Source organism: Grus americana, chromosome 5 (genome assembly GCF_028858705.1).
Source record: "Grus americana isolate bGruAme1 chromosome 5, bGruAme1.mat, whole genome shotgun sequence".
In the NCBI taxonomy this organism is placed as follows: Eukaryota; Metazoa; Chordata; class Aves; order Gruiformes; family Gruidae; genus Grus; species Grus americana.
In genome coordinates, this window is record NC_072856.1 from 12,087,853 (window position 1) to 12,114,563 (window position 26,711).

At 35.4% G+C, this 26,711-nt stretch overlaps 1 protein-coding gene across 6 annotated transcripts in view; it reads left to right on the plus strand.

Moving 5' to 3' along the window:
* The first annotated feature begins 142 nt into the window (after window positions 1–142).
* IRAG1 (inositol 1,4,5-triphosphate receptor associated 1) overlaps window positions 143–26,711 on the plus strand; it is a 120,121-nt gene continuing 93,552 nt past the window's right edge. For 3 of the 6 annotated variants that reach the window (XM_054827683.1, XM_054827689.1, XM_054827687.1), the window contains exons 1-3: window positions 179–256; window positions 6,090–6,207; window positions 25,900–25,960. The gene's annotated coding sequence lies outside the window, so the exon portion shown is untranslated. Of the gene's footprint in view, window positions 257–6,089; window positions 6,208–25,899; window positions 25,961–26,711 lie in introns of all 6 variants that reach the window. The other 3 variants (XM_054827688.1, XM_054827691.1, XM_054827690.1) reach the window with 1 other exon arrangement.

The window sequence follows — 26,711 nt, forward strand, 5'->3', positions numbered from 1 at the left end:
GGCGCGCGCGGCCCTGTTGCTGCGGCAACGGCGGCCTCGCGGGCGCCCCTCAGCGAGCGCCAAGGCACCGGCGGGCCGGGAGCTGGGCGGGCGGGCGGCGCCACCAGCGCTGTCTCCGCCTCGGGCTGGAGCAGTACGTGTTGCGCTGTGAGACCTTCCGTGCGGCTGCTCGGAGCGGTCTTCCGTGTGGTGGCATTTTAAAATGTCAGCAGTCTCCTCAGGACAGAGTGAGGGCTTACTGGCGACTTGCAGACAGGTATTAGTCCCGCTAATTTATACATATATATCACATACTTACCTATGGAAATAGAGAATACCAAGAGATACTGCTGTGTGTTCATACACACACACTGATAAATTAAATAGATTTGTACCTGGTTGCTCTCTGGTCTTGAGACCACGACTCCCTCAAGTTATGCATCTCATCATATCATTTTAAAATCACTAAAGATTTCCAACCAAATGCATTAAAATGTGTAGATTTTCCCTTTTTTTGGTGGAAAACCAGATAATGTGTAAATCCAAATACATATTACATGACTAGCTTAGGTGGTGTAATATTGTTAATATATATTTACAATTTTTTAGCCACAGCTTGGCCAACTATTTTCAAATTACCAAGTGTTTTAAATTACAAATACTGAATCTGATAAAATGCTGAATCCTGAACCTAGGCACTGATCCTGGAACTTGGTTTGTGTGAGGCATTCAGCCACATGGAGGTGCATGAGTTACGAAATTGGGTTCCCAAATTGTTTTTTCCCAATTATGATGGCAGATGCACTGATCTATTTGGATAAAACACAGCATGCATAGTAACATATGACAATCTTAGTTATTTTGCAGCTATACCAAGCAAAAAAAAAAAAGTAGACTAAAAGATCCTCTGGCACATTTCTACTAAGAAGATTAAAAAATTAATAAATCTGTGACCTTACTTACACAGCCTATTACACCCTAAAGCAAACTCAATTTTTGCCCTGTAGCTAACCATCTACAGAATACAGAATTTCAATTGAACAGATAGTCACAACTATAAAGCATTAAATTACTAGATTTGATTAAAAAATTGTGAATTACTATAATGATGTAGTAGTAACAACTAGCTTACTTGCAGTGTCACATGTTCTCTGAAGCCAAAGCAGGTAGTCTTTTTAATTACTTAACATATCAAATCTCAACTTCTGATTTTTATTTATGCAGTAATTATTCTGAACTGAGTTACCTGATCCAATGAAGTATAACTAGCATTTCTCCTACTCATATAGGTCTTTGAGTAGGTATGTGTCATAAGTACCTTTTGTAGAGAAACTTTTGCATGTGGCAAAGCGGAGTAACATTGAAATTCATAGGAGTGAAAGAATGTGTGCTTTGTTCATTACAAACATGCCAAAAACAATGTTATGCAGAGCAAGATGCTAATTAAGAGTTCCTAAGCTTACATTTCTGCTTTATAGGCTGATTTTTCACAAAGAAACTACTTTTTAGATATTTTAATTAATGTTGAAGCAATTCGGATTGAAAAGGCAACTATGAAAACTATTGACTTTTATATTCTTTGAAGCAGGAAGACTCCTTTTTCCATATACACTTTTTTTTTTTTACTTTCTGAATGCTTAGGAGCATTTTAAGAGACTTGTTGCCTCTTGCTGTCTTTTTATTTCATTGAAATTTTTACTATAAAAATTTAAATTAGTACTTTTAAACTTGGATTGTTATCAATATCAAACATACTGATATAAATAGAGAGTAATCTATAACAAATTGAACTTCCACTTGAGATATGTTATATAGACAATGGAAAATAATATTTAAAAACTTCATTACCACATATAATTATAAGCCTCTTTCAGGAATGAAAATTGAGCTTAACTAAGCTACTAGAATAGCATAATAAAAAGGCTTCTACCTACCTGACCACTACTCTTTGTAAGCAAATTACTATTTATGTTTGAGGTGTGTATGCTTAAATAAATAGGCCTCCATTTAGAACAGTTGAGTGGTGAGATCAGGGAATTTTAGTAGTAAAGTTAATTTACTTTTGATTGTTAGAACAAATAACTTCTTTCTTCAGGGTTTTGCATTGGGTTTTTTTTTTAGAATAAAGATAGGTATGGTTTTAGAAGTCTTCAGAATGCAAATTAATTCCATTCCAACAGTGTGAACCATTACTCCAGTAGTCTCTTGTTAACTTTCCCATTCTGAGCTGTGAAAAAAAAAAAAGAGATTCTACATTGGTGGTTTGAAGAGTTGGGTGTTGCACATCAGGGAGCAGTGAGGGCCACGGCTCCCCCAGGGAGGGAACCCAGGAGCTGAGCACATACAGCCAGCAGGGCAGGGGCTTTGCTAGTGAGACCCACCCCAGAGTACCTGAGTAGGGCAGATATTAGGCAAGTCCACAGTGATGAAGCAGGTCTGAGGTGAAGCTAGAAGGGCCAGCCAGTGAAGCAGGGTCTAACACAGTCTAGTGATGGCCGGGCAAGTTCTTTCTGACAAGACAAGGTAGAAGTCAGTCTTCAGGCAAAGGTCCAGATCAGGGGATATCAGTGGCTAGGTACAAGCCTAGCTATAACTGAGCCAAAGACCAACACTTTTATAGTGTAGCTCAGACTAGGACTGTAGGTCCTGGGGTGAGCTTAAACGGGCCTCCAGGATGTACCAGGTGAGTCTGGTCAGGGTCATTAAAGCTTATTAATGCACTAAAGGCCCTGGTATGGTGTATGTTATATTCAAGAGAGAGTAAATAGGTTTAGCAAAATGCTGGGGTGTTTGGTTTGTTGTGTTGGGGTTTTTTTCTTTTCTTTTTGAATTTACTTAAGAAAGTAGTAAAAGTGGAGCTAATAGGTATATCAATTATTTTAATAGGTAGTTCAATATTGTGCTGGTTTCAGATGCTATTGTGTTTGTGTATCTCAAACTTGCTATGGTAAGGAGTTAGGAATTCCTGCCCTACTAGTAAGGAATATTGAAGCAGACTGTATTAAATGTATGCTGAACAATATTAGAATTATTTTCTTATGAAACTAGCTTTTTTAAATTTTTGTTTTACTTTATTTTAAAGTGATGTGAAATGTAACAAGACAGAGCTGTGAGAATGAATGGTCTTTACTGCTTTATGTTAATGTTTTACTTGAAGGTGTAGTATTTTTACAGACCAAGAAATATTTTGTATAGCTGCCAAAAATGTATTATTTTATATATAGCCAGGATTGTTAACTTGTTGTTGTTGTTCACACTTCTTTAAATGATTGTATTTGCCTTATTTGATTAGTATAATTATGTTCTACTGGGTTAGATAGTCACCCAAATCTAAAGAATTGTTTTGCAAACAAAAGCTTTAAGGTGTGTCTGTAATAGCTTGTGTTTTACAAGCAAGTTGTATATTTGAAGATGGAGAGAGAATGCTTTTGTGTTTAAGGTATAAAACCCTGAGATGCTTATACTTCATGTGTAACTGTACTACTGACTTCTTTCTAATCCCTATTAATCAATTAACTGGTTGCTAGCCTTTATTAGAGCTCTTATTTCTATTAACCATATGCTTATTTGAGTTCATAGTATCAGCAACACTAACAGCAAAGTAACTTGAATTATAATTTCTAACATCAGTACCTAGTGTTAAAAAATTTGCTTGTGCCCTGCAAGACCTGAAAGATGCAAATAACTCCACAAAAAATGGTGTAACACTAGATTTGGTCTAAATATTCTAGTATATTCTTTGAGTCTTAAACCTGTTACTCTACTGACCCTCTTACCTAGCACTAGTATGCCAAGTATTTCAGCTTTGTACAAATCCACTTCTCTTTACTATACCATTGGTTGTAGTTTCCCTGGGTTGCATAAAATGTAACATGTCTGTACTCAGGAATATCGTGGAACTGAGAGCATAGCTGCACTACTTTTCAGAATCTTTCTTCCTGTGGGCTGCAGGGAAGCTTTTATGTTTATTTTTCTGTGGCAGATCCTTGTTCTGACCCTGGTATGGTTCATGGTTGGCTTTCAAAGGATGATTTTTTTGGGTAGTTTTTGCACTGATAGCCTTCTGCTTTCTGTGTATTGCATTTAGCTTTGTTTAGCAGGTATGAAAGTGTAGCTTTAAAAAAAAGAAAAATCACAGAAACAGTGTAGTCTTAGTTTTGCTTTATAGAGGTTTTCTTAGAAAACTCTAGAGAGGCAGTTGTAGGATGCAGGAGACTTTCATTCTGTTCTCTGTGGGGCTAATGGACAATGAATAGTGCCATGAAATGTTAGTAGTACAAATGTAATTCTAGAAAATTAATTTTTTAATGTTTTTAAAACTGACAAAAGTTCTAAATATAAAACTGTCAAGGAAACACTTTGTAAGTACGGTATCATTATTGCCACCTTCAGGCAACAACAGGAATGATTCATTTTCTGAGTCACTATCCAGCATTCTGTTTACAGAGGATTTGGGCTTATACTGTGAGGTTTAGTATTTTTCACAGTCACAGTCTTGCATTTCCCTATTGGAGTCATTTTTTTTTTCTTTGGCCTTAGTATGTTCCAACATGTCAAAAAAATGTTTATTTGTTCCAGGAAGCTGTGATTGATAAACCCCTAATTGTTCAATGATACATTTTATTTGAATGATAAACACCTTGTATACAAAGAGCTACTTAGTAAAGGCAGAATATATTTATTTTTTTCCTTCTCTTCCTGGTGAAGGCTTTTTCAGGGATTATGCAATCGCATTACAGATTTAAAATGCATGTCAGCAATTAATAGGACAAGTGAGGATTATACAAAAGACGGTAGAGGTATCAAATGAAATTGCAGTGCTGAAATGTAAAGAGCAAAAGTATCACTGTTTTCTAGTGTAGATGGAATTTGTGTCTTTAATCAGTTTTACACCTAGAGAGAAAAATGAGTTTTTTCCTAACTTGCTTACGATGAACTTCATTAATTTTGCATTCTGTGTTTTTAAAATAGTTTTACAAAAGCTTGCATTTGAACAGAGCAAAAGTTTTTAAAAAGAAAAAAAAAACTGAGATGGAGACTACACTGATTATTCTTTGCCAAAGCTTTCTTCCAGAAGGACTCCTGAGTTTTGATACCATGTTCTTTGAAATGAAAGTGCTCAACACCTAGATCAATATTACCTAATGTTTTAACAGAGATATTAGTAGCTAACCCAAGAATATTGAAATCTAGCATCTTCATAATTCTCTAGTCTTTTTGATAAAATTAGTTGTCATATAATGTTTTTTGGCAGGTACTTTGACATAAAATAATGACGTTTCATAATGACAGTTATTTTTCATAAAATACTTAAAATATGCTCTCTATATTCAGTGAAATGTTATCTGTGTACCAAAAATCGAAACTAAGAAAATACTACAGAATCAGTACAGAACTCAATGTTGTCTTCTACTATAATTGCACTTTTGAAAATGTTGTGGAAGCAGTGGAAGGACTACATCTAATTTAAAGTATCTCATCCTTGCTTTGTATCACTATTAAAACAATTCTTTTCATTCTAAAATCTTGCATGATCTCTAAAAAACAGGTTTTTAACAGAAAGTTTAAGGAAAGGAAAACACATTATGCAAGCAAGTACTTGAGTGTAGAAGTCAGTTCCAAAAATAACAATGAACACTTGTGCTGAAATTCTCAGGAAGGATGAAGCCTGAGAATCAGCCTGAAGATGAAGAGAGCTTTTGGGAATATGTCAACAAATCTTTCACTTTTTCCTGGGGGTGGCTGGTTGTTTTCAATGTCCTTTTCATTAATGTGATTTATGATATAAACTATATACTGACTTCTATACATAGAGACACAAAAATTAATTGTTTTTTCTGTTTAATTTCTAACATCCATAGTCTCTTTTCTGATTATTTACTTTTATGTCTTCCTTCTTTTTTTCTTCTACAGAACCCTTCCCACTTTTGTTTAAGCACTTAAAGTGATAATGTTTAAACAGATTGATGACCTTACTTTTTGTGGGCACATCTCTATCCTGCCAAATGAGATCCAAAAGATCTGTTCAATAGCCTGTGATTGCAAATGCCCCCAGTCTTGTTTTTAAAAAAAAAAATAAAATTACAAGTTTATATAAATCTCTTTTGCAGCACACAGAATTCTTCTCAAAACTTAAAGCCTATTTCTAATGTGCTTAAAAACATGGAGAGCAAAATCCCAAGTCTGCATGAGGAGAACGTTGAATGTCATGGATGTTGCAGAACCTGGGTATGATTTATATTTTAATTCATAAATTCTTTGGACATCCTGCCTGTGTAGATATTCTGAATATGTAAGTTTTAAGATGTAAACAGGAGACCCAAGCTTGGAAGTTTGGGTTCTGTGTTGATTTTTAAAACCTATCTTTTCAGTATTTTTTCTGGGTAAACATGTAAAGCTATTAAAAGCTTATTTGACAACCTTTTTAAGGTCAATTTTTTAAATGTAGAATGTCAAAGAAATATTTGTGTTTTGAAATAAAGTGTGTATATATATACATACAGAGATATATATTTTCTTCTTCCTTACACATGTGTACTTTATATAGTATATTATAAAATATATTATACATTAAATATTATATGTTATGTATATATTTAAAATAATAAACTGTAAGCAGCCTAGCTCTTATGTCTGGTTACATATACATGAACTTAGATTTCATGGATATTTCCCTTGACCTTAATAGAAACACTGTTAGAATACATAGCTACAGGTTGAACAGTATTTACTCCTAACCACAGCAGTAATAGTCAGAGATGCTGGGACTTTATCAAGGTTTATTTTAAGTCCTCACCAGTGTATTTTCATACAACTTCTCTCCCCTACTCCCCCTCCCTGTCCTCTGCCATCTCTCTTACTTCTTACAAATTTTTGTTGGGCACACTAATAACTTTAGGTCCCCTCAAGATGCAAACTGTTATTCTACTGGATCTAATTACTAATTGTGATGTAAGTATATTTTCTGTAATGTATTTTATCCCAAGAAGGAAAAGTGAACTTTTAAAACTTGACCTTTATGCCAATGATTCTATATAATGTCTTAACATGTGTCTTAATGGAAAACACTTTATTTTTTATCATCTTGCATTGTGGATGAAAAACACAAATCAGATTACTCTAAAACTCCAGTGTAATAGCACAATGTGTGTCTAGCTGTTAATTTATTTAAGAAATGTCTGTTCTGTGTTTCTGTCTAGCACTTGATGTGTTTATTTCCACATTTTTCTTAGAAGGCCAGGGACATTTTGTTCCGTTATTTGAGAAGTAATGTGGATGGATGCCATACTTGAAGACTATTTTCATACCTCCTATCAACATGTAACTCAAGTTTACAATTAACTTGATCCATGCGAGTGGAGCCATTGATTCTTAACTTGACATGTGCCTAGCTATCTTCTTGAATTAAAGCCTCGGATTGGAAGAGAACCAGTAACTCTTATCAGCCAGAAGCAAATGTTATTTTAAGATGTGAGGAGGTATTCTAGGTACTGGTTCACCAGATAATTTGGAACCTATTTCCATGTGTTGCTCTGAGTATAATTTCTTGCTCAACTTCTAAAGCCATGTGGCAAGTGGATAACACTGTTGTGTGAGCCACATGAATATCCATTTTAAAAGTAATTTAACTGAACAAGTAGCTGTTAACTGCAACTTCCCAGAAGCAGGTAACAACGTCTAGAAAGAAAAATAACATACAGTTGTAAGTTTCCAGGCATTCCTTTTCCCCTTCTCAAGATACCTTTTAAAATCAGTATTCCCTGAAACACAGGAAGATATTGGACTTATATTCTCAACCCATGTTGTTAATGGAGTCTAGGCTACAGTTCACAGCAGTAGCAAACTACCAGACTGGAAATACTGTGTTGCAAACTGCCTGAAAATTCTTGGTTTTGTGTATTAATAGAACAGTATCTATCATCCTTAAAGTGAGTAAGACTGAATAGCGTGACGAATGAAACTGGCCTCTCTCAGTAAGTTGTGTATGGATGTCTGCCTGGAGTTCAGAACTGATTTCATTTGCCAAAGGGCAGTAGTGGTACTGTTAGTGTCTTGTAGTCCTCTGCTGGAATTGCTGTCCATGATGCAGTATGTTTATAAATAAAACTCTGTTTCTATCTGTAAGCTCAGCCTGGGATGTAAAGTCAAGTTGTGTTCTTTCCGGCTTGCACATCACCACTAATAGAGCTGCTGCTGGAACTTAGTCAAGAATTCTGTTGATTCAGAAGCCAATAAAGAAACTCCCAGAACTATGTTGCCTCTGCAAGTATGAGTAAAAGTTTATTTATATCAGTCAAGTGACTATGCATGCATACATATCAGATCATGTAAATGAAGGAAGATGCAACTTTCACAAGTTACTACTGATTATTATCTTACTGGGTAAAGAGGGGCTTCCATTTTTGATGTTACCTTCCTAAGTAGAACCTGCCAAGAGTTAATGAAAATAAATTACACCAAAATCCTTTCTTTACTAAAGATTGTAACAAGTTTACCAAGTTCTCTATTGCTTGCACAATTTTGTATATGTAAAACTATAGCTGCGGCAGCTGGAGGTTAATGGCTGCTAATTCTTCTGATCATTCTGAGCTTCCAGGTTTGGGAGGTTTCTTTATCATATCCTTTTTAATCTCTTCTGCCTTCAAGTTACCTGTGTGGACTTGCTATTGTAGCAAGGAAGGCTGATAGTTCTCTTTGGAGCTTTTTAACATGCTTTGGTTAGGGTTGTTCTGTGCCTCTGAAGGCTGCTGTGAGGTAGTCTAAACCTCTATGGCATGAGGGAGAAGAGACCTACTTTGACCTTATGTGTGTATATACAGTTTCCAAACTGACCTTGTAAAGGTATTGATTGCTTATGTTCTCTGCCATAAACCTAGAGATTCAGCCTGCTGTACTGATTTGAATATTAAAGAACATTCTTCAATTGTTTCCTTCCTTCATCATCAGCAGAGGGCAGTATTGAGGTATAAATAGAATAATAATAAAGTGAAATAAGTGTTGCCATGTGGTTTCAGTTTTCCTTCATAGAATCACAGAATAATTTACCATGAAAGGGGTCTCTGTAGGCCATTGGGTCAATCCGTGTCTCAGAGAGCCAAATACAAAGTTAGATACAATCAATATGGTCATGGTAATGTGTCTACATTGAGTATTCTATAATAACCTGCAATCAGATTAGTTTTCTCTCCAAACCACTCATATCCAGTTGTGAGACTGAATGCAAAACATGCCCAGAGATGAAGTGTAGTTATTTTGTCTGAATAATACTAGGAAAAAATGTTTAGCCATTTTTGTTTACAGGATCAGGAAACTATTTTTTAATGATTGCTCTTATGTGTTCTCACAACTTTAATAATAACAGGCAAGCATCTGAAAAAAAAAATAGTCCTACAAATATCTTGTCTGTTACTTCTGCAAGGCAAGATTGACTAGCATAGTTATATCTATGTAGCTTCTGTTGAAACAATGTCTTGTTGGTTTTTTTGCTTTTAAGTATAGTTTATATAGTATTTGCTACTCAATAGCATGATATTTTTTCTCCTACACCTTTATTGAAGAACTGAGATAGTGATAGGCAGAATTTACAAAAGTGAAAATTGTTTTCATGTTATAAAACTTTTTTTCCAAGATGTGCTGTATTGAATTTGGACAGATTTCTAGAAATCAGAGGCTTCTCCAAATCACTAAGTTTTATTCAGGAAAACTTTTTTTAATATAAACACAGTCTTAGCCTGTCATCATTACTTGAATTAATTCCAGTTCCTTTTCTCAATCTGCTTGCTTATATTAGCTAAAATTTTATTGGCTAAAATGGTGAACTGTTGAATTTTGTAGGATAAAGCATTTTCCTTTAGTTTATCCAGTTCTGCAATGCTTTTCAAGAGTGTATTTGAGAAAAAATTGCAGCCTTCCAAGCTGTGGAATAAATGTGTATTGTACCAAATACAATGCTATGTTGGGAAGTTTACTGACACTCATATCACATAAAAGCACTTCCGACATTTACTGTAGCCGTTTAGATGCACTGTAGAAAGTGCTGCTGGGACCTTAGGTAGATGCAGACTAGGCCAAAAGTGTTCTGTTATCAGTACCAAGCAGAGCTTGTGTATGATATGTATTTCGGTTGTGATCAGAACTTTGGCAGGGATTATATGAAGTTTTATAAGTACAGTTACAATGCTTCAAGGCCTGCATACCTTGAGTGGGCCCAGTTTGCCTACCAGCACTGTGTTCCCCAGTATCTCCACTTCCTGAAGCAGCATGAGACTGCTTTTTCTGCCACTGTTAAAATACCCGTTAAAAGTTGCAGTCAGAGCCAAATGAGTAGACAATGTATTTTGATCACTGTTAAGAAGCTTTTGTCTTTGATAAATGGGAATGTTTGTCCTGTATGAATAATACAAAGTCAGAAAGTATACTCCCAGTTACTATGATATTTAAAAAAAAAAAACCCACAATATTTTTAAGAATTCTCAAATATTCTTAGTCTCAAAATGCTGAAGTTATCTTTATTTTTTGTTTAGGTAACATCAGTGGAGTTTTTTCTACTTGATTTCAATAATAAAGATTTTATTAGACATGCAGATGAGTAATACTAGCTGTAGAACAGAGGTAGGGATAAACATCTGTGAAGGTAATGTGATAGTCAAGTGTGATGGAAGATGATGGCATGGAGGTGAGAAAGTACTTCTGTAGTAAGTTTTAAATGATGTGCAGTGTGGAAGACACAAGGCACAGAAAAGGAAAATCAGTTGAGGACAGCTAATGACAAATACTGTCTTTTCTGAGTACTGACTGAGACTGTATAAAAACTAGGTTTTAAGCAACACAAAATTCACAGCTTGGCAGTCCCAGCAGTGTTCATGTGCCCAACTATAAACTTGTATCTCTCCTGCAGAAAATGTAGCTCAAAAGGGGTATCAGGGGCAATGATGAGGGACAGACCAACCGTAACAATGTGGAAGTTATGAATGGCCTTTATTTAAATTATAGCTCTTAAGTCCCAAGGTACAGTGCTGAACAACACTGTAAACAATAGCATATTTAGCACTCCTGCTGACAGTCTTGCAGTGAGCGTTTGGAGTGTTCTTGGCGAAAAGGAATGCAAGGTTATGCATTGTATTGTCCAGTAACTGAAGAGTTGAGATATATGAAACAATGTGAGAAAGTAGCTGAATTATACATGATAAACTGCAAAAAGAGCATATCCCTAGTGCTTTCAGAGGTTGATACTAAATCTACAAAAAACAAGTAATGATTTTAGTTATGACCTTGTGAGATCAAAGTTATTCTGATTGATTAGACTCAAGCACGTAGCACTACAGATCCTTCATGTAACATCCTGTGTTTTGCTATTCCCCTTCCTCCCCACTCACCCCAAACCCTAGCATGTTGCCCACAAATAGCAGCCAAGCAGTTTCGTACTTGGTTAATGAGATTCTATTGTGTATACTCTTTAAAAAAAAGAAAAGAAAAATTGTACATCATTGTTTAGATTTACGTGACAAGCTTTACTTCATCTTTGTAGCAAATTATAGTTAGAGTTTTGTGATCTTTTCTGTTATCTTAATATATATAATATTTAGTTGCGACTTTTCATAACTTTTCTGTGAGGATGACCAATTGTTCTCTTGTGTAGTTTATATTCTGTTACTATTCTAATGGGATGAGTGAAGAGGATATTGTTTATTTTTACTTCCCTCTTTGGGCTTTTGTTTGTGACACTTCTCTGAAATTATCCATATGTTTCCTTAGAAGTTTTCAAGTAAGAGTTAAGTTCATTATTATACAGAAAAGGATGACATCCAAGGTGCTGCTCTTGTTTTGGCAACTTGAACATTGTTCAAAAAAATCTTGTTTAAAATAAAATCAGTAGGATTTACTGTCAAGGATGTTTAAATGCTTCTTATATTGTGGAACAAGTTAGAGTGAATTTAAAATCCTTCCTTTACCTAAATTTATTCTGAACTTTAAAAAAAAAATTGCCTGGGGGAGGGGAATTTCATATAAGCACTTGTAGGGGCACTTAGAAACATATGTTTCTTGGATTCCTGGAACTGGAAGCAACTATACGTAGTGCATCTTCCCAAATCCATGTAGCTAATTATCTACAATAAACTTTCTAAAAGGAAACAGACTAGATCAGTATATCTCATAAGAAAAGTTTTATGTGGGTGCTCTACTTCTGATCTGGAAATAAAATTAGTAGGATTTTTCCATTTATTTTGGAAAGACTGACACTGGTAATGGTGGATTATTTTTGCATTCTTTTACAAGTGAAATGATGTAGACAGAGCAACCATATAAAGGAATGAAGCAAGCCTTTTGCCTTTCTTTCATTCATTCAACTCTTTTTTTGAAGAAATGGTAAATTACTTTAATAGCTATATTTCCAGAAGTGAGAAGGTGTATCTGTACTTGGTTCTGTACAATGCCTGTCCTAATGGGCTTCTGAGCTTTAAGGTTTGTAAATTCTACTATATTCTTTGAGTCCAGTTCTTAACCAGTAACTCAGCTCGCAGATTATTTAATGACAATTTTGTAACACTGCAAGTAGGAATAGAGGTTTGGTACTGAGTAGATGGTACAGCACTGAGGAATAATTGGCGAGTTGGTATTATTTAAGTAATCTATTTTTAAAGTTGTATTATTTTTCTTATTCATAATATTCTGTAAAAAAAGGAAAAAAATGAACCTGAAATTCTGTAGCGGTTGAATGTCTGAGTAGTTTATGCGTAACTAGAGCAGTGAATAATGGCTACCTTACCTTGCCATGTGGCAGTAAGCTTGACTTTTATGGACTATTGATAGCCAAATCAGTTGTTATGTTTTTCCTAGCATTTTCTTGTGTCTATGTTTGAAGACTCAGAAAGAATGCCAATTCAAGGACCTTCCAGCAAGTACGCTGTATTTTGACTTGGCAGTTCAAAACCATAAACCTTAAAAGGCCAATGCTAACCCCGCTTACTTGTGAAGAAGATAGGACCGTGCTCAAGTAGTTCTTAAGCCTGCTAATTCATTTAGTATATATTTTCTGCTAATGCACTTAGTATGTTCTATATAGTACGTGTTCTGTGTGACATCCAAACAACCAAAACATTGTGTAATGGAAAGGATCTATATTTTGACGACAAGATTAGGAATACAAGATGCTTTACAATCTGGGTGAGAAAAGAGTTTACATGGGAGTTAAGTGCTGTGGACTGTAGGGCAACTTACTGCAGCTCCTAAAAACTAAATGCATATGTGAGCTAAGCTGGGTGCCCCATGAGCAGCAGTATCAATGTTGTCTTGCTATGACTGCAAAAATAATAAGGTTTTTATTAGCATATTCACAACCTTTTGTCAACTTTGTGCAGTTGTTGTGTACAGTGTTACATGCAGTGCTGTAAGCAAACAGTGGTTTTGTCTGAAAAATACAAACCTACTACTGAGCAGATGAAGGGGGGGGGAAAAGCACCTGGAGATAGACAAAATTCTATGCTGAGTGTTTAAATGTCGCACCTTCTTGTTGTGCTTATGAAATGCTAACCAGTTTGTTAAATTTGTTTTCTAAATGCAAAACTTCTTACATGAGGATGGCTTTAAGCCAATGCCCATGCTGGAGGGTAGCAAGTGACAGGCAGCTGCTTCTACAGGCAAGAAGCTGGAGCCAGTAGCGTGGAATATACAGAGTAGTGGCATCTGTTGTATTGTTTGTCTGGACTATATTTACTCCATATTAGATCAGCTCTGAGGAATGAGATTGTGGTTTAAGAAATACTACTTCTTAAAATGGCTTTGTTTCCTAGATGCAGAAAGCTTGGAAGAAGGGGACAACAAAGCAGTAGCATAGGCAGACTTTTCTGAAGAGGGATGGGAGGGTGAGTCAGCTTTCTCGTGGGCAGGCAAAAGACAGGAAATCCTACCTCATATATATGGGTGATGGAGGTATGCAGGAAAAGCCTCCTGAGAAAGGAAAGCATTGTGCAGGGAGGTGATGGAACTGACATGGTGGTTGTTCTGGGAGATTGGATCCCTGCTGTTTTATAGTGGTTGGATGTGTTTGGGAACCTGGACGCCTGAGTTTTAGAAGCTTAGGCCTAGAAATTTAGGTCTGTTCTAAGACAGGATCTGCCATACCCATTTTGTTCTTGTAAGTGTTCCTTGTTTGCATGAAAATAATTGGACATGAATCTTATATGGATGCTTGTAGCAGACTGTTCCTTGCCCCATGTTACATCTTAAAAATCAACAGAAATATGTTTGGAGGCTGTCTGTTTGGCTGTGGGTTGTTGGTTTTTGTGATGGTGGTGATGTTTTTTTCTGGAAACTGAAGTTTCAGTTTAGTTATGAAGCACCTGTGAAAGCATTAATGGCATGGCATAGCCTTAGCCTCTCTTCTGATTCTGCCATTTCTATTCATGTGCATGTTAGACACTAGTGCATAAATAGCTTCTAATGCATGTGCTGCCTCATGGTTTACAAAATACCATGGGACATGCCTGCTAACCTTTGTGTCCATGTTTTGTTTTGGTTGGGTTTTTTTACTTGACTAAAGTTTCTGGGTAAGGCTCTAGCAAAACAACAACAAAAAGTATACATACTAGGGGTATTGCTTGCATGGTAAATTTTATGGACTGCATATTATAAGCATTCAATTCTCTGCCAACTAATGCACTTCAAGTGAAAATTTATGCATCAGAGTTTCAGGGATGCTATTTTATTGGCTTGTGTAAATAGTTTGTTTCCCCCCTCCCTTTTTTTTTTTTTAAACTGTTGTGTTAGCAGTGGCTGCTTGTCTCCTTAAGTCCTGTGGTTAAGCAGACAAGTGCTTAGCACAAGCATAGAATTTTATTAAGCTTATAACTGGCCAGATATTTTCTTCATGGTAAAAGCCCAGGTGAATGCATTGTTCTTAACAGTATGGAAAACTCGATATTAATTGCCCAAAATTTGGAAGATAAGTGTCCAGGTGGCTTGGGTATTGCCATCTGATGTTCTCCCAGCTCTTCTAAACTTTGTTTTTCCCTCTTATGTCATATTGAATGTACAGAAGGAGCCGGGATGTTGAACAGGTTTGCTTTTGAGCTGTTATCCTCCAGAGAATTATCAATTATTACTGATCTCAGCATTTTGGAAGGGTAGAAAAGTGGAGCAGTTATGGATTAAATTATGCATACTACATAAATTTTGTAGAGACTATCTCCTACAAACAAAGGCATGGAAAAATACTGATAAGCTTCAGAAGCACTCAGTGTTTAATAATTATAGATTTGTATCTTCTCTTCTCAAAGACTACAGGAGAAAGAGGACTAGGCCTGGTGGGGGATGCTGTGAAGGGATTCAGTTGTATCAATGAGGTCTTTGTAGGTATATAGAAGATTTGAGGGTACAGGGATGGGAAATGGGGGAAGAAGGAAGAGTGACTCCATCCTCTCTTAGCTAGCATCTATGAAAAAGAATGAGACAAAATAAATTGTGGATAACTTAATACTTAAAAGTATTGACCAGAGTTTTGTAATACACAGTGAAAGGCAGTTTCAAAGTGTTTACATATAAATTAAATTGCTTTCAAACATATTGGGGTGTGACTTGTAAGGCCAAAAAGTTATGATGACACACAGTGAAAAATGATAATGTTTCTATAAAAGCTTAAGGCCAGGAAAACTTATTCAAACTTTACAAAAAAGTTTACAGCAATTATCTCTTATTAGACTGATAGGTGTAAAAAGAGAAAGCTTTCAGAAATCAAGAGAAGTGCTGGTATGCTTGAAGGCTTATCTGTGTTCCTCTAACTTATCAGTTAGTGTAATAAAATATTTCCTGTATGGGAAACTGAGTAGTAACTGAAGTGGTAACAAGTCCGAAATACCAGTAGGGTTAGTAAAGCTGACTGTATTCTCTACAGGAGGGAAAAAGTCCAGAATTCTCATTAGGAGTGATATTTGTCAGACAAGGATTTTAAGATGAGACAGAGCACTCAAATACCTTGCAGTATAGTATAACAATATCTGCAGGCAGTTGGTGTGGATGAAGAAGCAATGCTCAGATGGTAAGCTATTTATGACAATAGCAACTTATGATATAATTAAGTGAAATATGTAGAAAAGCAAATAGTAGAACTACAGTTAAGAAGTTATGAAGATTGTTGGTTTCCAAGTACCAAATGGCACATGAAAGACATCAGTTTATCCAATTACAGTCTTCTGTGACCCTCTCTTTACCTTATGTGACCTAGCCACTGTAATATTCAAATAAAAAGCAGTAACTTACAAAATCATAATCAAGATGCAAGTTTGATCCTCTGACTGTTATATTGATTGCCCTCTTCCTTTTGCTGGGTATTCATGAGTGGTTTAATTCTCAGTATTTTTTTCTTTAAAAAAAGAACCTAAAAAACCTCAAAACAAAAATCCAACACAAAACAAAAAATAACCACAGAAAAATTTGCAAATATTGCAATAAAATTAAATTCAAAATTTTTGCCTGTTTTTCCTCAAGACAATTTTTAAAGCTTTCACATGAAATTCACTAGTTTAGAGTTACAACTAAGTTTCAGTAAACTAAGCATTTGTACATGGAGTATATCATGATGGGATAAGTAAACACATTTTAACAATTTAATGCTTGGCTGTCTTTCCTGCCACTGCTGCCTCCTCCCTCCCACCCCATGCTTAGTCTTCCTGACATTACAACTTAGCAGGTTACTAGTAAATGAGCCAAAAAAGCTTTGCCTTGGCACACTTCTGTTGACTTCATCTGGGTTTCAGTGATGAAACCCAGAGATGAAATGGAACCACAGGAGTTCAACAATCTGCTAATAGCACAGTGTTGCAAAGCATCAGATGTATCAGGAATCCTGTTACAGTAAAGTCACTTTTCCTGCAACAGTCCTTTTCTGAGAAGTTGTTTGTGTGGGGTTTTTTGTGTTGTGGTTTTTGGGTTTTGGTTCTTTTTAGCCTGAGATTGAACTGCAAAATCTGCAGCGCATTCAAACCTAAGCTCTTGTAACTGAAAGTAAACCAGCAGTGTAAGGATATGTCTGTGTATCAAACTAGTAGAGAAAAGCAGAAATTATAATTAGGTAGGATTTTTAGAAGTAACGTACTGCTAGTGTATAGCAAAGAGGGGTTTTTGTTTAGTTGGTTTTTGGTTGGTTTGGGTTTTGATGTTGCATAGATATTTTTTGTTGTTTTTTCCCAGGAGGGAATTATACTTGTGTTGTCTTGCTGTTTAGCAGACTGATATTTCTCCTCTTCATAACTATCATGGGATGAATTTTTTATAGCAACGTGATTGTGTTAAAGCAAGTGTAACAAAAACCCAGGGTGATGGCAATGCTAATTGGTGTTACAGCCAGTTTATATGTAGCTGATAAAACACGCTTTTACACTTGTGTATTAGTTGTCCTATCACACACTCATTAACATGACATATATGTGCTTATATTTTTCTAAAGGAAGCTGTTTGATAGATAGTAACCATCTCAAGCAGAAGAGGGAGAAACTTAATCCACTGTTTAACTACTCATACTTTTTTATGAGAGGAGAAAATGAGTCATAACTCAGGCAGGGGAAGAATAAGATAAATAAAAGCTGCTCACAATAGCTAATAATAATTACAAAAAATACCATGCTGGTCGTAGGATCTCGCTGTTGAGAATAATACATTTAATAGCAACATTCCTTGGTAAATTCATGAGAATGAGTATCAAAATATTGAATAGGGAATGCAGGCATTCCTTCTTGTAAGAAGTATCTTGAAAGGCCTTTTTTTTTTTTTTTCAAGGAACTGAAATTTAAGTTCTAGGCACCATTATTTTTTTCTTCCTCTTCTGCTTCAGCAGCAAAAGGCCTACATCCAGTCAGTATATCCATATGTGTCTTGCTATATTCCTGGCGTGAATTTGCATCGATTTCCTTTAAATGTGGGATTGCCACCATAATGTGTAAGCACATATTATAAAATTCAAGCTTCCCTCCACATAAATTTCTTACAGATTCTACAAAATTAAGGTAATAAGTTAGTGTTTAGTAGTGAAAACTGATTACTTACTTTCAAAGGGAAGTGTTAAAAGTAAAAATTTTGTTAAGATATACTCACCCTTTCCTGTCTTTACTCTTTTGGCATATAATCAATCATAATGATGCTTTTGATTAAGACTATTGTGAAGACAGATATACATAAATGATAAATTTATGTGGTCTGAATTTTAACCAAAATGGCTTTTTGTTCTCATCAGCTTTGCTTCTACTTAAGGTAAGGGGAAACTATACAAGCTTGTTCTTCAGTCATTTTTCAGGAAAAAAATATTTAGAACACTTTTGTTACTGCTTTTTAAAAACAAAGCTAAAGAACTTCTATTTCAATAAATAATGGAGAGAGAAGAAGAAATGGGCAGAGTACTAACTTTTGATCATACTTACCCATATATCTTCTGCAACAGAGTTCCTTATTTAATCCGAACATTGTTGTTCCTGACATTGTAAAAAAAATACTGTCACTATCTGAAGAGCTTGCAGTGTCAACCTGTTCCCTCTTGATATATTTAGTCAGTAAGAATAAGTTGAGAGAAACTGACTTAAATAATTTCACCAAGTAGATAGATTTGCCGAGTAAAGCTATTTTAAATATTTAAAAGTATGAAGAGGCATTATCAAAGGGACATATAGATGGTACTTATTTGCTTTAGCCTCCAGCAGAGTCTTTATGCATCAGTCAGTGGAGAATGCACAAATACCTAGAGTTTATAGAAGTAAGGACTTCAGTATTGTTGGGTTAAATCTAGTCAACTACAATGTAATGAATAAGCCATTGGAAAAATACTGTAAACTAGGAAAGGTGTCATTCTAGATGTAAAATAAGCATCTGTGCTCAGTGGGCTCAGTTTTATATTTTAAGGAGAAAGAAGATACTTTAATAAAATACTTTTAATGAAAGAAAATATTGATAAATAATGTTGTTCTATTGATAAAGCAGCAAAGATCTCAAAATACAGCCACTACTCTTGGGGGAAAAAATCAAATGAAACAAAGAATTTGTCAGAACAATGTAAAAGAAAGGCAGAAAATCCAACCATTACTGAGGCTGTGATAAGTAAGACTAATTCATTTCTGCCATCTTCCAAGGCCATGTGAACTTTAGTTTTCAAACTAAACCCAAAATCTAAGTATCATCTCTATTTCATACCAGGTAAAAATGTTTAGGAGAGATATTTAAAGCAGTAGAAGGAAAATTGTAGACTAGAGTGCAAATACTTCAAGCAGCTCAGTTGCGGCTTTCTGACAGTGAAAAACATAGAGGTTTCCACAATGCCTGAAAAAGGACAAAATCCTTTTCAAAACAATGAGGAAGGAGAGCAGGTGTTGAGCAGGTAGAATGTAGAAATAAGTGTTCCACAAAAGTGTGACCAGATAAATATATGAATTTGTAGGACTTCAGCTGTTGTAAATTATAATTATATATCCACTGGAATGGAAAATAGATGTTTAATTGATCTCATTGTTTACTTCCTTAAGATATTATGACTTCAACTTCATGAATAAAGTTAGAAATGACTAATGTGCTGAAATGTTTCAAGTATAATACTCATCAAACTTAAATAATTTGAAATCTGTATGAAGACTTTTATATAAACTTTGCAAATAGAGGAAAAGATTCTTTGAGTGGGAATACTTTCTTTCCTGTCTTAGCATGAATAAAATATTGCTGCTTCTTGACTATATAATGACACACAAGGCTTAAATTATTATGAAACCTGCTTTTTTCAGGTGCCAAATGCTATAACAATTTTCCCTTGGAGATGGTTCCTTCAACCATAAGCATGCAAAAAGGTTGTCACAGATATCACATGCTATTAGTAATAATTGTAGTCCCCAAAACCTTCAAACAAAACCTATTTCTAAAGAGTTCAAAGACAGTAAAATTAGGCCCTCAGTTAGGAAGTGATATTTAGAAGGCTTTTTTTGCTTAAAACCTCTTAAGCAGATGTTTCAGTGCAATTGCAAACGTGTGTTAGTGTATGTATTGTATAGTTTATATCAGTGCCCTGAATTTTTGTCAACAATTATGATTAAAAGACATTCTTCTGGTGTCATACTGTCACCCATTGTCAAAGATACATTTATTTTCAGTGTCTTTGGATTAGTTAGTATTAGCCCTATATAAAAGGGATGTCCATTATGGCACTTGTTGGGCCTGTACCTATGCTGCTCCCAATCTTTCCCAGCCCTGTCTGACCTTGGGAACCTTTGAAGTTTTAAGTTTTGTAGGAAATAAATGGAATAATCCTGTGTGACTTTGTGGTTTTGCTTAGTTTTTCTTGCATTATGCCAAAACAGAAGCTCTATTAATCACATCTTTGTCTTCCAAAATATCTCAGCTGGACATTTTTCTTCCTTCAGCCTTTAGCTGAAGAAAATTTATGCAGCTGACCCTCACAATTTTTAAAAGAAAATCTTTACTTGGGCATCTGGCACAAAAACTAAGTATTTAAATGACTAGTTGTATTACTTTTTGTATCGTTGTCCTCTGAAACATGAATAAACCTGGAAAATAAAATCACTAGCGTTTAATATCAGAGGGTCAAAAAACAAACAAAAACCCCACAAAATAACTGATAGGCAGGTCTCAATTCTATTCTCTGTGTATTTTCAGAAATCAGCTTGCAGTTGTTAAATTAAACTTTAAGTCTTAAGTTATACTTGAGTTAAAAGCAATCTGTAATATAAAGTTAAATCTGACCAGCTCTTGGTTTCATGCTGTAAACAATGGGCATGTTTATTAGCACTTGCATATTTCAAGTAGAATTTTCAAAGCACTTATTAATGTAAAATTGGCTATTTTGAAAGAAGAGATCTAGCATTAGCTCTTTATGCTAGAAGAGGCATAAATGTGGTGCAAAGTAAATTCGTGTGAATTCCTTGTTATTTTTCTGAGTATCTTTTAGGTAAAATCAGTTTGCAACATTTGTAGATGAGTTTTATAATTTCTCTGTCTTGCAAAAGCAATTTTAGCAGTACAGTGCAGTTTTAATTTGTAAAACAAAGTAATACAGTGCAATTTAGCAAACACTTTAGACTTCTGAGATTGTCTTTTCATCTTATGCTCAGGTATTCAGTTTCTCCCTGTCTTGAAGCTTCCATCTGTATGGTGTTGTTCATAGTAAATATATACAATCCACTTGCTGGCTTTATATCCGTGGAGGAAAAACAATATATTAACATGCAAAATGGTTTGACTATTGAAAGAGTGCTGTGTAAGAAACAAGCAACCCATATTGGTTCAGATTTGCTTCAGTAAGTACTCCTTTTGCGTATAGCAAAGTTTCAGCCCCCTGGGGATAGATTGCTAAGTGTCAAAACAATTTTTCACGTTTTCTGAGAAGTACCAGTTCTGAGTTTAACAGTGAGCTCTAGATCTTGAATTGGAAAAACAGTTATTTAAAAGTTTATAACCATGTTGTCTGGAAAGTGCAAAGAAGTTATTTATTCTGAGCAAAATAGAAAGCTGAGGAAAGGGAAATAAAGATAGATGAAATCATGAAGAATTATGTAAAACAAAAAAATAGAATACTGTTTGGGATGGCAAGCCATATTAGAGAAACCATTGAAGGCCAGGGTTTCTAATCATGTTTTTTTTGAGCTAAACATATGAGTGATATGCTTTTGTTGAGGAGAAAGGTATGTGTTTGAAGACATCTGAAGTTAATTACTGCAGTGACATTGTAGCTGGCCCATTCCTTAGGCATTTTTTTGTGTGCTACTTATTTGGAGATATGTCTTTATTGAAGGAACATATGACGTGGTATGGATAATGTAGGCCAAAAAAACAGGTCAGTGAGATGGGATATTTGGTATTGTAGAATTTACAGTCTTCGTTTCTGGCTCCTGACCCACCAGGCTACACGTGAAATCTATAAAGTCATCTTCTATGGTCAGAGAGGTTTGAAGACTGAAAAGCATGTGGCAGCAACTCTCAATGTTCAAACACAGCAGTTGTCACATGTCAGCTGCTACAAATATTGAAGTATGTGCTCACCTGCAGCTAAACAGATATTGAAACAAATTTCTAGCATATGAGGTGAAAATGCTTTGCTTAAACCTCAGTGGTGTATAGCTGATATTTGATCATTCATTAACCTATAATAAGACTCATGTATAATCATTCTTCTGTGAACTGAAGCTTTAGGAGAAATTTAAAATGTCATAAGAATCAATTAAACTTCTTACTAAACATTTATCTGAATACTATTCTCATATAAAAATATGGCAGGCTAAATCTTGAACCAGTTCTCAGATGACTGTCATTCATTTGATGTAATGGCTGTTTGATTTCCTTTTTTAGTTGCTTGCTACTTCAAAGTATTTTATTGCTCTGTTCTAAAAACTGCATTAGTTTATCTGTTGCTGCCCTTTCTAGTGTCAAAAGAATGTCAGACTTGTTCTGGGAAATGCAAGTACTCAAGGAGGTGATGAAGCACTGACTCCTTTCCTAGAGACTCAACTCTGTGCGGTCTTTCCTCAGACTTGCTTTTGGAAGTGCTCACTACAGAACAGCATGTGGAAACAACAAGCGAGTGTGCCACTGTTTCAAGTATACACAGTTAACAGCTGGTTGCTGGTGCTTGTGGCTGTGTAACTCCCATCAAAGTAAAGGTTTAGTAGAGTGTTGTGGCACTAAAGACTCTGTTTTACCCCCTGGGAACTACTGCTAGTGGTTTATAAATGTTTGTGGTTTCTCCTTGTGAGAGCCTCTTTTTCATGAAGTAGAGATAAAACAGTACTTGCATCTTGAATTTACTATTTACTGTACAAATTTACTATTTACTATACAAATTTATTGAATACTTGCTCAGCTCTAATAATAATAATAGGAATTGGCCTGCTTAGCAGCACGGATACTACCTGCAATCTCTTGGCACCACTTTTGTAGTGTTTCCTTTTTATCTATTGTTCTCTTCTGAATAACAATACCACCAATATACTTATTCTGTAGTACATGACTTGTTTAAGAGAACCTTGATAAAAGTTATCTTTCAGCAAGTTTAAAATGTGATCATTGATCACTGAGTCTAACAGCTGACACAGTTTTCACTGGCCTTTTCCTAGTTCCCCAAATGCTCAAGAAAAGTAATGTTTTCCCCACTGGAAGTTCATGCTCCCCTCTTGTTGAAAGTTCAAAAGCAGTTGAAAAGTTCATTAAGTAATGCTCGTTCTTTTTGTATGCTGCAGGAGCTGCTGTGTAGATTCAGTTAAATGTTGTTAAAGGACTGCAATACTTTGTGCACAATCAGCATAACTTTGTCTAATACTCTCATACTTAGTAGGAGTTTGTTAACTTTAATTTTAATGCATGCTCTAGTATATATGTTAGTAGTCTCTAAGAAGATGGATTTAAGACCAATCTTCTCCACTGGACTTTGCAAATGTGCTGCTGCTTTTTTCTTTTATTCTTTGATTTGTATGTGTGATGGATAGCTGCAGCCCATTTGTTGTCAGATTAGTGCAGTTCATTTTCCATGTGAAGAATTGCTTGTAAACTGCAGAACAACAGACAGTAACTTTCAAAACACCAGAGTTTCTGTAAAGAAATGAGACCAATAAATCAAATTTTAAAAAAATCTATTGAAGAGAATAAAATCCTAAGGTACTTTAAAAGCTATATTAAATGTAGTCATGTAAAAAGTATAAAAGGAATCCTTCAACTCCATCTATTCTTTTTTGCTAGGCCATTGTAGTCTCTTTAGATGAGATACCCCAACCATTTCAAGCAATCTTTTTATTTATAGAGGTGAAATAGGGGAAGTGTGAGCTATTTGTTCTGAATCTATAGCAAAAGCCACTCTACTTCATGATTTGTAATGAAAATATTGTTGCCCTATTCAAACACTAGAAGAGTGACCTCTGAAGAAGCTGATCGTAATGTATTTTGTTCTTGTCGGCATGTTGTGTCTTGTCCACTTGGGTGGCAGGGCATGTTGTGTATGCATGTGTCTTCCTCTTTTGCTATAAGTTTGAAAAATGCTATCAGGTTTTCCTGGTCTCGTATCTTAAGTTTCAGCACAGTAAGTGGGCAGTAGAATGTGAGCTGGTAGTGATTCAGCATGTAATCAAATGGGGCGAAAAATATTTTTGCTTTATTGGCAAGGTAAACTGCAAGGTAAATTTTGAGAAGAAAAATAGAATAACTATGTGTACAGATGTGTACAGACTGTTCCAAAGCTGTGTTTTGTCTGTGATTCCATAAGAAAAACTGGCACTGTGCATCTGTGTGTATTTGCAGGGCTATGGTTTGTACATAATTCAAAGCCAAATGTATTTGTACTTAAGACCTATTGTGTTAGGCTAGTCTCTTAACCAGGCAAAATATAACTGAGGGAATCCAATCTACTTCACATTTTGCATTTAAACTTATTTTAACATGATAGGGCTGTGAAGTTACCCTTGAAAAAGGGAATGATGAGTCAACCTTCTTGAAAGAGGAAATTATTTTTTCCCCCGCTTCTGTCCCATGAGATTCCCCAGGGTATTTGACTTTGCTAAAATGGCTCATTGTGGAAGTACCAGCAACCTTAGATATAAAGAGTAAGAACAGAAATTTTCTCCTTTTAGGAAGAGAATGAGTGGTTGTAACAGGTTAGACTGTGTGAATTGGGGGCAAGTGTATGGTGATATGGTGTGAGGAAACATAAAGCATTTATGTTGGTTACCAGCTCTGTTGTGCCTGCTTAGGAGGATGCTGTCACCATAAGGCTCATTTCTTAACGTCTCTTCTAGTGTTTCTTTCAGGACAGTGAGGTCATAGTGTGGTATCTAATGTTGAGAACTGAATCTTATAGATAGTGAAGATTTCTAGATAAAATACATCCCTAGTTAAACTTATACATTCAAAAACCAAAACGCAAGATAACTTTTTTAGTTTGTACAACACGGTCAGTTTGAGGTCTGTTTTGATCAAGAGTGGTATGAACTAGATCAACAGTCATTCATCTCTGTTTTGTTGCAGAGTTGCTTCTCATCTCATTTTCCTTTTCAGAGGAACAGTATGACTGCTGAAGCCTCCAGATGCCAATACAGAGGCCACAGCATTTGCTCACATGATCTTTAAAGTGAATCCAAAAGCTCTTTATTTTTGAACTCATCTTCCATAGTTTCATTTATTAGAAGTTTGTCTTCCAAAGGTGGATTAAGCTGTGCAGTTGCAGAGGTGTGGAAGCCAAGGTTTTGACTAATGGTATTAGGAATCTAGTAAAATGTTTGAGTGAGTAGACGTGATGCTGGGTGTTAATGCATAGAGTGGTTTATTGGTGCAGTGAATCTAATCTTTTTAGCGTTTATACATAAAAACCAAACCTTGACAGGATTATTAAGTATTAATGAAATCCACCAAACTATGCATATGTCTAAAAAGTATAATGTGTATGAAACAGTAAAGTTAATTTCTGATGTTCTCTGGAAGATAGTGGTGTGAAAGAGGCACTAAATGGACAAGTGCAAACAAAATTAAAGACCCTGTAGCTCAGAGACAGATAATGTCTTAACTGTATGTAGCAGATTTTTGTCCCTCACTTCCCAAATGAGTAAATCTGGCCTATCAAGTGGGATGATAAGAGATGGATGCTAGATCTATTTTGTCCCTCACTTCCCAAATGAGTAAATCTGGCCTATCAAGTGGGATGATAAGAGATGGATGCTAGATCTAGTAATTTTAATTACCTGGATTTGTTCCATTGAAATGTGGTTGCCAGGATATTGTTGCCTGAGTTATATAGAAGACAAATGCGGATGCTATATTCTTGCTTGTACAGAGTGTAAGGATGACAACATTTTTGCAAAGTTTTCCCATTTGAGCATTTCTCATGTAGTTCAAAAACACTGTTTAATAGTCATATCTGTATACTTGAAGTATTGCTTTATCTCTGCTTTTTAACATGAACAGAGAAGTTACTCTATGTGAAGAATCCATCTTGAATGAAAGAAACAAGAGAGACCTCCACAAGGTAAGAGATTAAATTTGAGACAGATATTTTCACTTCACTTCTGGTTTTATACTTGTATAAATCAACATGTTCAAATCATTAACTGAGATTACTGCTCCACCAAATCTCAGTTTTCTCGACTAATACAGGATTTTACAAGCACTAAATTGAAGTAGGATAATTCAGGCTGCTGCTTCAGATGACTGGCTTTGCAAGAATTCATAAAACTGTGGCCCATGTGCACTGTAGACTGGAGTGTGACATACCAGTACTAAGGCAGCACAAACAAGCTAGCTTAAGTACTAGCCCAGCAATGGCAGCACAAAGCTAATTAAGTTATTGCAATGCCCAGACTGTCTTCTATATCTCACTTAAAGTTGGCTTTCCTATATTTGGCCTTGAGCATTTGGACTGTACAGGTTCAGAAGAGGACTTCTTTTTTTAAAGTCAATTAATGACATTAAGTTTGTGGGGAAAAGAATAAAGTTACTCCTGCAGGACAAACATGCAGTTATCCCATTGTAGATAAGACAGCATGGGTTGCAAAGCTAATGGGCTTTAAAAAGAACATATTTAGTTTTACTTCCTTCCCTTTCTTAAATTTGCATATATAAATTATTTGAATGTAGAGCATGTCTGGGGTTCTCTAATCATCTATGAATGATTAAAGAGAGTATAAAATGTATCTTCAGGATACAAAATGTTTCAGCAGTTTGATTTAGGGTCTACACATTTGGATCAGACTTCACTGATTTTTGGATTTTTCTTCTGG